This window comes from Centroberyx gerrardi, chromosome 11, assembly GCF_048128805.1.
Source record: "Centroberyx gerrardi isolate f3 chromosome 11, fCenGer3.hap1.cur.20231027, whole genome shotgun sequence".
Lineage (NCBI taxonomy): Eukaryota > Metazoa > Chordata > Actinopteri > Beryciformes > Berycidae > Centroberyx > Centroberyx gerrardi.
This window is the reverse complement of record NC_136007.1, coordinates 19,342,913-19,356,206: the sequence shown is the minus strand read 5'-3', so window position 1 is coordinate 19,356,206 and position 13,294 is coordinate 19,342,913. Positions and strand designations below refer to the sequence as shown.

At 42.4% G+C, this 13,294-nt stretch overlaps 1 protein-coding gene across 3 annotated transcripts in view; it reads right to left on the bottom strand.

Moving 5' to 3' along the window:
• Positions 1 to 13,294, bottom strand: part of LOC139931823 (RNA-binding protein Musashi homolog 2-like) — a 230,006-nt gene that overhangs the window by 162,285 nt on the left and 54,427 nt on the right. The gene's annotated exons all lie outside the window — the stretch shown is intronic.

Here is a 13,294-nt window from a genome sequence, read left to right as displayed (position 1 = left end):
TAATAATTTAACCATCATTTTGTAACTAGAAAAATAATGTAGGACCAATTTTACAATGACAAATAATTACTTGAGCATGATAAATAGTTAAAGAGTTAAAGTGGTTATAAATGTTTATAAATCATTAATAAGTAATGTTAAAACATCAATAAACACTAGTTGGCCCCTTAATGCAAAGTAGTCACAGACGTTTGTAATCCTTATGAAACATTTCTAAACAGCATATCAAGGCAGCTTTGGATTCAGTGGCATACGGCTGGGTCAGCGTTCATCTCCAAAAGATTGAAACAGTTTCTAGTATTGAAGGCCTGAAACTGAAGTGCATGCAGGTCTATGGAAGTGCGGGTGCTGTGTGACTCCAGACGCTGTGGTGTGTGATGTAGTGCTAAATTGACAGCATCTTCAGTCGTCCTGTTGGCTAGCTAGGCAAACAGGAATGGATGCATGACTGAGGATGAATAGGATTTGAGATTAAGACTGAGGTTAAAATGATGCACCCAAATGGTTTCCTGGTCTCAGATGTCGGTGTGACCAGTGTGAAGTGACTGAGGCAGGAGATTCTGGTGCACTTCAACAGGCGCCAATTGAGCAGGGCAGTGATGGAGCACAGCGGGCGCTGATCCTGCCTGGCCCTGCTGCCTTCCCTTCTTCTGTTTCGTAAATGTAGCATGCACCACAATGTCATAGGTGAATAAAATGTGTTATGTAATACTGAGTTGTTACACATTTTTGAGTTTTATGTTTTATAAGGGCTAGTAAACAACTCTTTACAACTTACAAATAAAGGGCCAAATCATGTTTATCGATGTTGTATTAATTATTTATTAGCATCAGTTGCAATTTTAAAATAAGATGCCGAACTATGTAATGTTCTATGCACCATTTATTCACTACTATGTTCAAGTTTCCATTTATTGACACTAGAAATGTCAAAAAAACGATTTAGTAACAGAAATTTAACATTAATCAAACGTAATCACAAAACAATTTTACAATACATATTCAGTCCTTTTAGAGCTCTAAATTGTACATTCTTTCCAGCAGTCAGCTTTAAGAATAGACTAGTTTCATTAAATATTTCCAAAGCACAGTTTGCGCAGCAGCACAGCATCAGCAGAGCTTTTACCTCCACTTTCTTCCTCTCTCTTTGTTCTTGCCCCAATCCTCTCTTTAAACCCCTCATGTCGGAGCTTCTGCACCTTTTGATTTTGTCATGTTACTGATTAACTGACCGTTCCTGACTGTGATTTAGATCTTTCAGACACCACCCACCCTTCCCCAACACACACACACACACACACCCACACACCCACCCCACATGCACACCATTCTCCGAGCCAGTTCTCAGGCAGGTCGCCGAGATCACACATCCAGCTATGATTACAAGGTGTAAGCCCTGATCATGGCCCTCACCTCTCACACATACAGGCACACAAACAGCTGTAAACACGGCGCCCCAGACAGGGAGGAATCAGACAGGGGATTTCGGTGTCATTTCTCATACCTAAAAATAATGGGACAGATAGAAAAAGCCATAGCACTTTGTTGTATGAGCCACAATTGTTATCACTCTAGCAAGGGGATATAATTACTGGCATTCAGATCCCGACTGTGGCCTCGTTCATAAGCAACCAGAAAGCACCAGAGAGCATCTGTCAATGCAATGTAGCATGATCAAAGGCCTAGACGTTGTGCAGACACACAAGCACACGCGCGCACACACACGCAAACACACGCACACACACACACACGCGCAAACACACACGCACACACACAGAGAAAACATGGCCAGTCCAGGTAAACACTGCCTCTGCTCATTTGCATCACTAGAGCTGACTCACAAAGAGAAAACACTGCCAATAAACAACAAACAACAATACAATCAGCTTTGCTTTAGAAGGATTTCTCCACAAGATAGAAAACAGAAGCAGCGCACAAGAGAGTAAAGCGGGATTAGACAATCAGTAAGAGAAAGAGAGAAAGGTGAGAGATTAGCGGCAGTAATGTCTTTGTTTGGCTATGAGTCGAGGATGAAGGCTGGTCCAGTTCCACTCCCCTACTCGCCCTTTTAAAAAGTGGTCCAATCTCAGCTCTAGTGTGCATAAATAGATCCGTAATTGCTTATTACAATACAATTAGGGCAAAGGAGATGAGAGAAGGAAAGATGCTTAGTGCAAATGTGGAGTGACAGGCCCAAGCGCCCAGACCCAGGATTACACTAGCCATTTGCACACAGACAGAAAACAAGAGAGAGAGAGAGAGGGGGGGGGGGGGGGGGGGGGGGGGGCTGTCAAGCACAGGGCAGAAGCTAATGACAACTCTGGCTTCAACTTGCACAGACTTCTTTGAAGCCCGGCTCCGATCAGAGATATGATTGCCACCGCTGCAGGGCCACTACTCCTATATTAACCTGCGCTAACAAAGCTATTCAGTGAAGGCCTTTTCAAAACCGTCTTCTACTGTAGCCGGCTGTACTGCGGCTGGATGTGTGTGAGGGACGCACATGCGAGGGACGCTGTTTGCGCATGGTCTTGCTGTAACAGTGACAGTCAGGCTGAACATGGCCGGTTAGAGCTGATTAGCTGCACTTCCCTCCTCAACCCACTACAGTTATGAAGATTGATAGAAGCAGCTTAGAGCTGATTATAGGGCCCTGGAGATGCATGGGCCCATACCCAAGCAGCACATTCACACTGCATTCACAATGAGCCCAGCATGTGATCACTAGGCACAAGCCAAGCATTAAGCAAACGTTACAGCAATAAGACGCAAAAAAGAGAAATGGACAATTCCAGAAGTGCTCTTAAGAGCTTTTCGGAAATATGAATATTATGCTAATTAGATGCTCGCTTGTGGCCAAATCTGGAACACTTGAGCAAGTAAGTTATGAACATTTAACAAATTTCCTAGACAATATACTGTGAGCATGGCTGGATATCTAAACCTCACTCCAGGGTTATAAGACACAACATGCCTTGATGTGGCCGCTGAGGTCTGTTTAGCATGCAGAACACTAAAATTAATCCCTCATGATTTGAGTCAGTCTTGCATTTCCTATTTGCATTTCCTCCTCAATGATATATCTCACCTCCACATCAAGGTTGCAACCTGCTACTGTATATAATCTTTCATTTATTCATTTTCTTTCATTCATTCACACTTTCAATTCACTTATTTTTATCATAAAACCTTGTATCCTATGTGCAATTGTACGGACTGTACATGGAGAACAAATGTGCCCCCCACCCCCCACAGAGGGTTGAATGAGAGGCTCTCAGCTGTCAGTGGTAGGAGGCAATAGTCCACTCAATGTAGCCTAGCAGCCTGGTCTTCCCTCCACTCCAGCATGGCACATAGAGGAGAGCGAGAGAGGTATGACCCCGCAATCGCCTTTTACGGCTATATTTGGTATTGGGCCGCACTGGCCCTCCATCCCTCACACTATAGAGCCTCTTAATCTACTTTGGGTCTCTGCTGCCCCCTCCCTGCCTCTGGCCCTGCACCAGGCTGAGAGAGGCCTGGCTGCACAACGGGCCACCCAGCTCCAGCCTTGCTGTGTCTACCTGATGTATACCCGCATCAATACAGTGCTTGCATGAGGAAAGCCTTTGAGCAAAACCAAAATACAGTATTTGTGTAAATTCTACTTGCCTGGTGTTTTTAATGGCTGAGCACAGAGAAACCGTATTGAGCCAATTTTGTCATAAAGCAGAATTTAACATTGAACAATTACGTACAGCAGAGTATTGGAAAACATTACAAACCAACCCCCCAAGTGCCTGTGGTTGTCTAATGGAAAATTCTACAGCAAATAATCTCCCATCCCTCATCTATTTGACTGGCTTTTCAATGGGTTGATGTTCTCTTGCATGACCCTTGACATTGATACTGAATGTTAATTTCTAAAACAAGACCCCTGTCTTAGTACTGACAGTATGCACTAGAGGGAAAACAAATGGGATTTTAACTTCCAATTACAATAATGGCAGACCCTCCAACCACCCACCTTACCTCCCACTCTCTCTCTCTCTCTATCTATTTCTCTCTCTCTCTCTCTCTCTCTCTCTCTCACACACACAAACACACATTCCAAACGTTTAGATTTTTTTTAAGGTTTCCCTTTCATAGTATTGTACGCTACTGTATCAGCTTTTGAATATCATTAATAACAGTTCTGTTATTTTGTTAAACTGCTGAATTAAATGTCATATTTGGTCTGAAGCCGATCGCCCACTGCAACACACATAGGATGTAGGAAAGGTAGGCTACTGTATTTAATTTTATAGGCTACTCCAGTTGTTTGTTTTAACGTATTAGTCTGCAGTATGTATCAGCCACTTTGGTTCTTTGTTTGTATTCATCTACGCAGAATAAATAATATACACTGATTTCATAAAAGTTTCCAGATGTTTTCCATGCATTTTTTAATAATGTGAACATTTCAGTCTCCTGGATGATCTCCATTCCTCATGTTAATGTAGTCTGCATTTGAATTCACTTTGGCTGCAATGGAGAAATATTCCAGACATTGAGAACCTTGGAGAGCTGTCAAGGGACACACACACACACACACACACACACACACACACACTCTCTTGTCACACTGACACACAAACACACACTGTAGCAAATCATAATGTAAAACCTGTGCATAATGTAATGAAGGAATGTAATTATAACTCATAATGTAATGTAATGTAATAAAATTGTTGCACACAATGTTGTGTATAATGTAATGCGTTACTGAATTTCATGCTGGTTATTACATTATCAGCTTGCTAGCCTTTGTTTCATGAATAATGTAATAAGTTGACATAAAACGTAATAACAAACTAAAATCCAATGTTTTTAAGGATTGATGTATTATGTCTGATGGAAAAAGCCTAATTTTCTTGGACAATTTCAAATGGTTATACGCACTTTCATGAAAATTTTAATAACTTGACATATATTATATATATAACAAACTAAAATAACTTTAGTGAATGCTTTAGTACATTTCATGTATTTACTGTTTTCTGGGACGTAAGCATTTCTTAAGGTGTTGGATTTTCATATTTTTAGGTGAATATTTACATTTTCATATGACCATAGTCGTATCAATTCATATGGATTTTGACACATTTATTTGACTTGTTATAAAACAGTATGTAATAAGGCTTGCATTGTTTAATTAATCTCAAAGAGCTACTCATTTGCCATGATTATTAGGTGCTTGGAAGGAGCATCTGTATAAGAGACGGGCTCTGTGTGTTTGTTTGTTCGAAGACTTTTTGCAATGCACACTGTTGAGGGGAATTACGGTATGCACTGTTAAGGCGGTGCAGAGCCCTAAAAGCCCTGCATAAGGCAAATACAGTGTTTGCTCAGGTAGAAGTCACACAAGCATCAAGCAGCTCTAGGCTGGTGTGCTGTACATCTGTATACTAGGAGGTAGCGTGGTGCGGACTGTAGTGGCTAAGTCAGCACATTAATTAAATATTTTGTTCAGCAATTCAATTAGTTACAGCAACACTGTGCTGCCACAGCACTTTGGTGTGTTTGGTGTTAACAGGAGTTTTTAAAGTCAACGTAGCTTCACTATCATGCATATCCCCCAACCAACCGCTCCACCCAAGAACCTAGAAAGCTCTAGCATACTTGTTGATTATTGTAAGCACTATTAATTTGACCCACTTGGCAGTCTATATGTTTGATCTTTGCCCACAGGACTTTCATTCCCTCAGTCAGGACTGTCATGCAGCTTTCTCCTACACTTCTCCTGAAGGTCACAAATGACCTTTAACAACAATTGATGCAGGGGATTGTACAATTTTAATTCTTTTAGATCTCAGTGCAGCATTTAATACAGTTCATCACGTAACTCTACTCGACCGCCTTAAGCACTGGGTGGGCATTTCAGATACAGGACTGGTTCAGGTCCTAAAATATTAACAATTGGCGAAGACTTCGAAAAAAGTAGCATTAGCCTGCCAGACCGCATTTTACAATTGGTTCATCAAAGGCAGCAAGTACAAAGTGATACCAGCTACATGCTGCTAAACGATACAAGCAGTCTGTTAGGCAGCAGAACAACACCTTAAGCCTCCCAGGAAGCCAAGCAAGAGTAGGTAGCTGCCAGGCAGCCTAAATAATGTTACACAATACCAGATGCCTGGCAGGAAGCAAAGCAATACAGGAGCAGTCTGTCAGGCAGCTAGATATGGATTTAGCCTACCTGGCAGCAAAGTAATATTAGATTGCCTTGTAGGCTGCTTAACCACGGCAACTGACTGACAGAAAATATGGGGACAGTCTGTCGGGCTAACTATTATTACTTGGCTGCCTAGTAGGCGAAATTCTAGACTGCCTGTATTGTATCTTGACTGCCCTGTCTCGCTCTATTGCGATAGATAGGTGGATAGATGGATAGATAGATAGATAGATAGAAAGATAGATAGATAGACAGATAGATAGATAGATATAAATAAGCAATTGAAAGCAGCAGATCAACCATTTTTACATTAAGAATAGATTGCCCTTCTTTGCAAGAACAGTCTGGCTGTTTTTACAACAGTCATGTTAAATTAACAATTGCACTTCCAGCACTGTGTCTCATCTCCTCATTGTTGTTGTGCTCCGTCAGTGCAGTTTTGACACAGTGTTTTTAGTCACCCCAGACAAGGGTTGCGGTCCACTTAATTGATATAATTAACGTTCATCATGGTGAGTGTTTGCTGAATGACTTCTAAACCCAAGCCTCTCTGCTCCTTTCAGGAGGGGAATTGGGAGAGCATGAAGCACTTGAGTTTTTTGTCATGCTTCACAGGAGCCCAGAAATGAGTGGAATAATTCTCAGCTCTTAAGCATGCTCAGTAGAGCTCAGCAGTGGGGCTCGGCTAAGTCATTCTCCATGGCAGGGAATAGCTCCCAGGCAATCCCGACCAGCCAGTGTCCAGTTACTAGGACACACATCCACTTGCCCAGCAGTACACACTCATTTGTAGCAGGTAATACATGGTAAAGCAAGCAGAATGATCCTGACTAGGTATGGTGTGAAAAGAACTGTTTACACTATCTCGCTGTGTGGCTGTCTGTTTGGCTATGCTGCAACGCTTTGTGTTGTCCTTGATGCACCTAGCTAGTTCTGTCTCGAGGTGATGGGAGTGAGGCAGAAGAGGAGGAGATATGGAAAAGCTGGGAGGAAGAGGAGGGGGGTAAAACCTGGCTTTTGTGTGGTAGAGGATATTTTGTTCTCTCATCTTTGGAATTAGATAAACTGCTTGTGGCTAGTGGAGGCCTCAGCTGCAGTGAAAATAGGCCCCAACTGCCTCGCTCCCCAACAATCTACTCCACATCTCCAAATCTCCCATCTCTGCCCCTGAGCAGTGGCAGAAACAAACAAAAACCTCCTGCTCTCCACCCTTTGTTGGTTTCTGTACTTCATTTCCTTGGAGGAAGAGAACTCTCTTAAAATATTCAGCCACTTTAAAGTGGCGTGTCATATCGACCATGCTATTTTCTTTGATGAGCTCTAGTCCTATCCCTTCAGTGATACATCTTCTAACTCCATCAGTCAAGCGAGGTACACTACAGAATAGCATGGGCAGAAGATTCTGTAATAAAAAGAATTGCTGGGTTTCCAGGCAGGGCTTACACATCAGGCGTATAAATGGAGCTGTGTGCCACTATGGTCAAATGGATTTCTACACACTCCACGCAAACCCTTACCATGCTGCTGGGCCACAATCTCAGCCCCCAGCCCTGGCTCGGCCCACCTGCCCCACCTACAGTGTAATTCACTCTCCAGCAAAAGCTGGGTAGCAGGCCTGACCCCCACAGCTCGGCCGTCAGTTACTGCTGACCTCCAGCAAGGTGCCAATGAAACATGTCCATTGAGTGGTGAGCAGAACAAACTGCCTCACCTGGCTCCTGCTGACAGCTCAGCCTTTTAAAGAGCAGGAACACATCAACACAGGCTCTCAGCCTCACAGCCAGGCCTTCTTGCCTCTAGCCTGAGCAATGTACTGCAGTACCAGCCTGCACTGAGGAGATGAGGGGGGCTAATCTAGCCACTTAAAAGGTTTTTATCCAGTCAACATATTGATTTATAGACTAATTCCAATGTGATGAACAAGAGTCAGCAAAGTAAGAGAAATGAGTATTCAATAATAGTACAGTTATAGTGATTTGAATAGGTTTTACTAATATATTGGGAAGTATATTTGACAGAGAAATATTTAGAGGTACAGTCATTGGAGCTCTGGATTAGAGCATCAGCTAGATGCCTAAAAATCCATATTTTGTGGACTGCATATGTCATCTGTAACACTGAACACAGCAGTTACTATACAGTTTTCATTGAAATATGTCACCCTACTCATTTTCAATGTTATTTTGTGCATAGAATCAGGTGCTTTGTAATTGACCATGGCTGTGTTAAAGACTGTATACAGCCAACGCATTTAAATGCTATTGTCTCAAAAAGATACCAGCCAGTGTGACACTTATTGATTTATCAACCAAAGACAAATTTTAATGCCATTTGGCCTTGGTGGGTGTTAATACTAATTTAGTCCTACTACATTTGTACTGGCCCTGCTGTCATGAGGGATTTCTTCTTTCCTTATCTTGGGATTTTTTGTTAGACTTTTCAGTCTAGATGGGTATTGAAACATGCTGATGGTGTTCTAAGGGTAAAGACGCATGTCTTGTAAATGTAGTGGACAAAAAAGGTTTAGGCTACTTTTCTTCTAAATCCCAAGTCCAGGTAATCAGAAGAGTACATACAGACTCTTGCAAAATGTATTTGAGTAGCTGCAGCAAAGTATTTGTCACCCCTACATCTGTTTTTGCAGTACAAAACGGATATACAGGCCAAGTAGAATTCAAGCTTCACTAAGCCTACGCATACTTTATGCAAGTGTATTGCAAATGAATCAATATTAAGAGGAAAGCGTAGAGACTGTGCAGTAAAGACTGTGCAAAATGCTTTCAACATCCACAAATCAATAACTTCATAATAAATCATATACGTAACTTCACTCTAACAACTACAAAATGTTCTGGAACGCATTCAACATTTACCCCAGAGTGACAGTGAAAGTGGGAGAAAACACATTAACAACCAATTACTAAAATGACCAACTTAACTTTAACATTGATTAATACAATGATCAGAGTAATGTGAGGCAGTAAGTTTACCATGTCAACAGCATGCAGCGAATGCCGTACTCACACTGTTCAAACCCATTTAAAATCTGGGTGAGTGTGAGCCTCTGCCACCCCGTCACACAGTACTCACTGTCTTGAGATTGCTACACAATAATTACAGGAGGGTTAAAGGCTTTAGAAATGGAGATTTGAGGTAGCATATGTGAATGATTTGGTAAGCTTCCAACATATCCCCTTGTTGCAGGGCATGCGCCAACTCATCACGCACCAATACAACACATCATGCATGTGTACAATACAAACACACACACACACACATACAAACAGCCCCACTCAACAGTCACTTCTTGTCTGTCTGTGCAGTAGCCAACCGTAGGCAGCACCAAGCTGCAAGAAACAGGCTTAGACACACAGTTCTACATGAAAACCCTTCTTTTCCATGAGCTGATCCTTCTTTGTTCTGCATAAATGCCAATTACATAATTCTCTCTGGCATGCAAATCAGATTAGATGAGGGCATGGCAGATCACCTATACTGCTCAGTGCAGTGCTGCTTCTCTCTCAAATCCACAAGAGGGGAACATTTGGGACACCTTGTGTCTGTGCATTTAACAATTTAATCAGCGTCTTATTCAAGATGCAGCAAACTAAATTCCACAATAGTCATAATGATAATGATTTCCACATACTATACACAGCACATCTACTGTACTGTTTGTCTTGTACAATTAGCTATCTGACATTTATATAATAGTATTTACTTTAGGAAATCACATTATGAATTTGTGATGGTGAAATATCATGGCTACAATCAAATTTGAAAGCCTTCCACGAGCACACATGACATACTGTGTCAGGGTGATATTTGTGTACATGTGTGCTGAAAAGAGATGCTGACATTTAGCTTGTGGGCACTGTTTACCTGAAACAAGCTGGGGAAGGGAACCAACGTAAAGTAACAAATCGAAGGACACTAAGCTCTTGGCTGTAGGAAGTCATCACTAAGATGGCGAGGCAGTGCATAAATTCAAGAGAAGCACAAAAGGCCTCTCAATCTGAATTTATGTGTGCGTGCGTGTGTGTTTCTGTGTGTGTCTGCGTGTGTCTGTGTGTGTGTCTGTGTGTGTGTTTTTCCACCTAGGGCACTAAAGAGCAGAACATGCCAGAAGTTGCCTGACAGCATAAAACCCTGCCCAATGTGAACTTTGAGGATGCAGGGACAGCTGGTGAAGGAGAGAGAAAAGAGACAGAAATGGAAAGCGGGAAAAAGGATGCTGTGACTGCAGTGCATTACACAAAATCCTTGCGTTTGAAATCTCCACTACATCAGACAGGACATGCTAATCGGTATACTACATTCAAATAAAATAGTTTATTTGGTAGGGTTCTCTCCAATATTAATACCAGGATGTTGTGCGTCTGACTGAGTGGATAGAAATGCTTAGGAATACTAACAGGGAAACATACTGTCAGAAGCTATCCACAATAGTGCGTGTGAGGTGGAAGATGGTAAAATCAACCACAGTAGAACAACGAGCAATGACACAAAATGTGGTACTACATGTCCATCAGCATTTGGGCTTCAGCATCATTTGAATGTGTTCCTTCTATTGAACATTTTCATGTGGCATGTTGATGCTTTTTACATATTGCATACTACAGCATACAGTATGAGTGAGTATGGATAGCGCTTCCTGTTTGGTTTGTGTCGGCTGCAGTGAAGTGAACACATCTCAGAGATTGTGAGCGTCCAAGCGGACATGCTCTGAGGGTGCAGGCCAGGCAAGAATATATGCTATGTTTTGCATTAATACATGCGATTGTGAACCCACATTCCTCCAGGCTCTGTTTTGTTAATGATATTATAGAGCACACTGGACCAATGACATTACCAAAGTCAAATGTGATATTCAGCCTCCATCTTAGCACATAGGAGTGCTAAATAAACACATGGTGGAAAAAAATATGGATGCAGAAAAAGATGAGGGAGTTTGTTTCCATTAAGGACATTTAGCACAATCCATCTCATCTTTCCATCCCAACCACCAAATAACCCTTATATAGAGACTGCCATTTATATCATAAGATCATTTTGTGCATTTGATGTGCAAAATTAATGCTGCAATCTACGATTTGTGCTCATGTGCACCCTCTCGCAGCTGTGCAGGAGGAATTACAAAGCTATATGCTCCAGAATGTAAATAGTTTGTTTTGTTTCTTTTCCATGCACCATTAGTTGCAGGTGGGAGATCACTGGCACCATAGGTGTCCTGCCCCCACCTTAATTTACAGTATATGCTCATCTGGGGGGGTCGCTGTTGCACTTCGCCCCACCACTTTCTCCAACACAATGTTTACAAAGCAAGAACAGAAGTGGGGTGATGCAACAATCGCGGATTGTAGCTTTAAAGGAAAAGTTTAAAGTTTTCTCCTCTATTGGCCCTCAGCTGAAAAAATCATTTTTGGGAGAGTCATGAGGCTACAGCGCAAGTCAGATTCTATTCAAAGTTTCTTCTGAGGCAATAGATGGAACTGTTGACGTTGCTGAAGGAAGTCACTGCTCACCAAAGCAGGTGGGCAAAAAGCGTATACGATCTTTTAACCATTAGCTATAAAAAAGTAAAAAGAAAGAATGTGCTATGTGCAGATACACAGAAACACAGGCATACACACACGCTTCCTGTCAAATGGCAGCCCATCTGGGTTGTGTGCGGAGGGTAAACATCCTTTACACAGCAGCCAGCGGCTAAACAGTAAAAAAAAAATTCTGCACAACAATGACTGTGATGCACTGGTGGCATCTCACGCTGCCTGTGTTACCCTGTGCTATCAGACAGGGCAATGTGTCCCCACTATAGGCCTGGCCCCGGGGTCCATGGGACAGATATATGGCCGCATCAGGGCCTAATTGATGCAGGTCTAGCATGCAGGGAGCACCGACATGACGGGCGTCAGCCATGTGTGAGAAGGTTTATCAGTTTCTCTGGGTCTTTAGGCTAGGAGGAGTTACAGAGACACTGATGATAACAGGCAGTGTGTTTGTGTGTGGCCCTCCCAAAACAGCAGCAGTCATGCACACCTCATTTATATTATGTTTTGTTATTTCTTTGTTTAACAACCTATGAAATTTTTGTGGAGCGCTTTGTGTTTGTGGAGACTGAGGAAGGTGGAGCTTGTCAAAGCGACTGTGCAGATTGTGGTACAAGTCAAGTCAAGTTCATTTATTTATATAGCCCTTCAAAATCCTGCTGGGATAGCAAAGCCCTGGCAGTGTGAATTTCAATGGGCTGGTTGGAATATCCCGACAGATCAGTGATGAAATGTGTTAAAATTTGTGAGAAACATCTGAAACACAGATGTCTAGCTGATGTTTCCCATAACACTTCCTCCTCCTCTGACATGGTGAGCTGTCTCACTTCCATTCATATGCTAATGCTCAATCAGGCCGCCCAATCCGGAAACATTCCAACCACATTTTTTTTCAAGCAATCAATTTACCTTGGAGAGAGATAAAAGCTTAAAGAGTCACATAAGAGCTGGAGCAAATGGTGATATGAGAAAAAAAAAAAAAAAAAAAACGAGCGAAGACGGAAAGAGGCAGTTGGGGAATAGCTGGATAATGCAGGTATAAACACACAAGTCTGTGCCTAGGAAAGCTAGACTGAAGCTCATTCTCATCTAAGCTGAGTTTCCCCCCGCTGCGGGAGGGACTTCCAACACCTTCAGCTGCAATATAAATGTTAATAGAGTTCAGGGAAAGAAAACGAGGCGTAAACAAACAAATGTGGTATTCCATGCTTTGGGGCAGCAGGAGGGCCCTGCCATTGAGCGGTATGTCTGCACGCGTATGTGTGTGTGCGTGTGCGTGTGCGTGTGTGTGTGTGTCTGTGTCTGTGTGTGTGCGCCAAGGGAATGAAGAGAGAAGAGGGAAGAAAGATGGGGCTTCTCACATTCTCAGTATGAGTTAGGCTGTAGTGGACCTCCAGCAGTGGAGCCTCCCCCCTCTTTCTCCCTTCCAAAAAAAAAACCCCAGCGACAATCTGCCATAAGACAGCCAGATCATTTTCTACATACTAAAAAAAACAGCTTTGAGGTTGAGAGCCGCTCCAAATGGAAATCCACTGTCGCCACTGCCACCAGC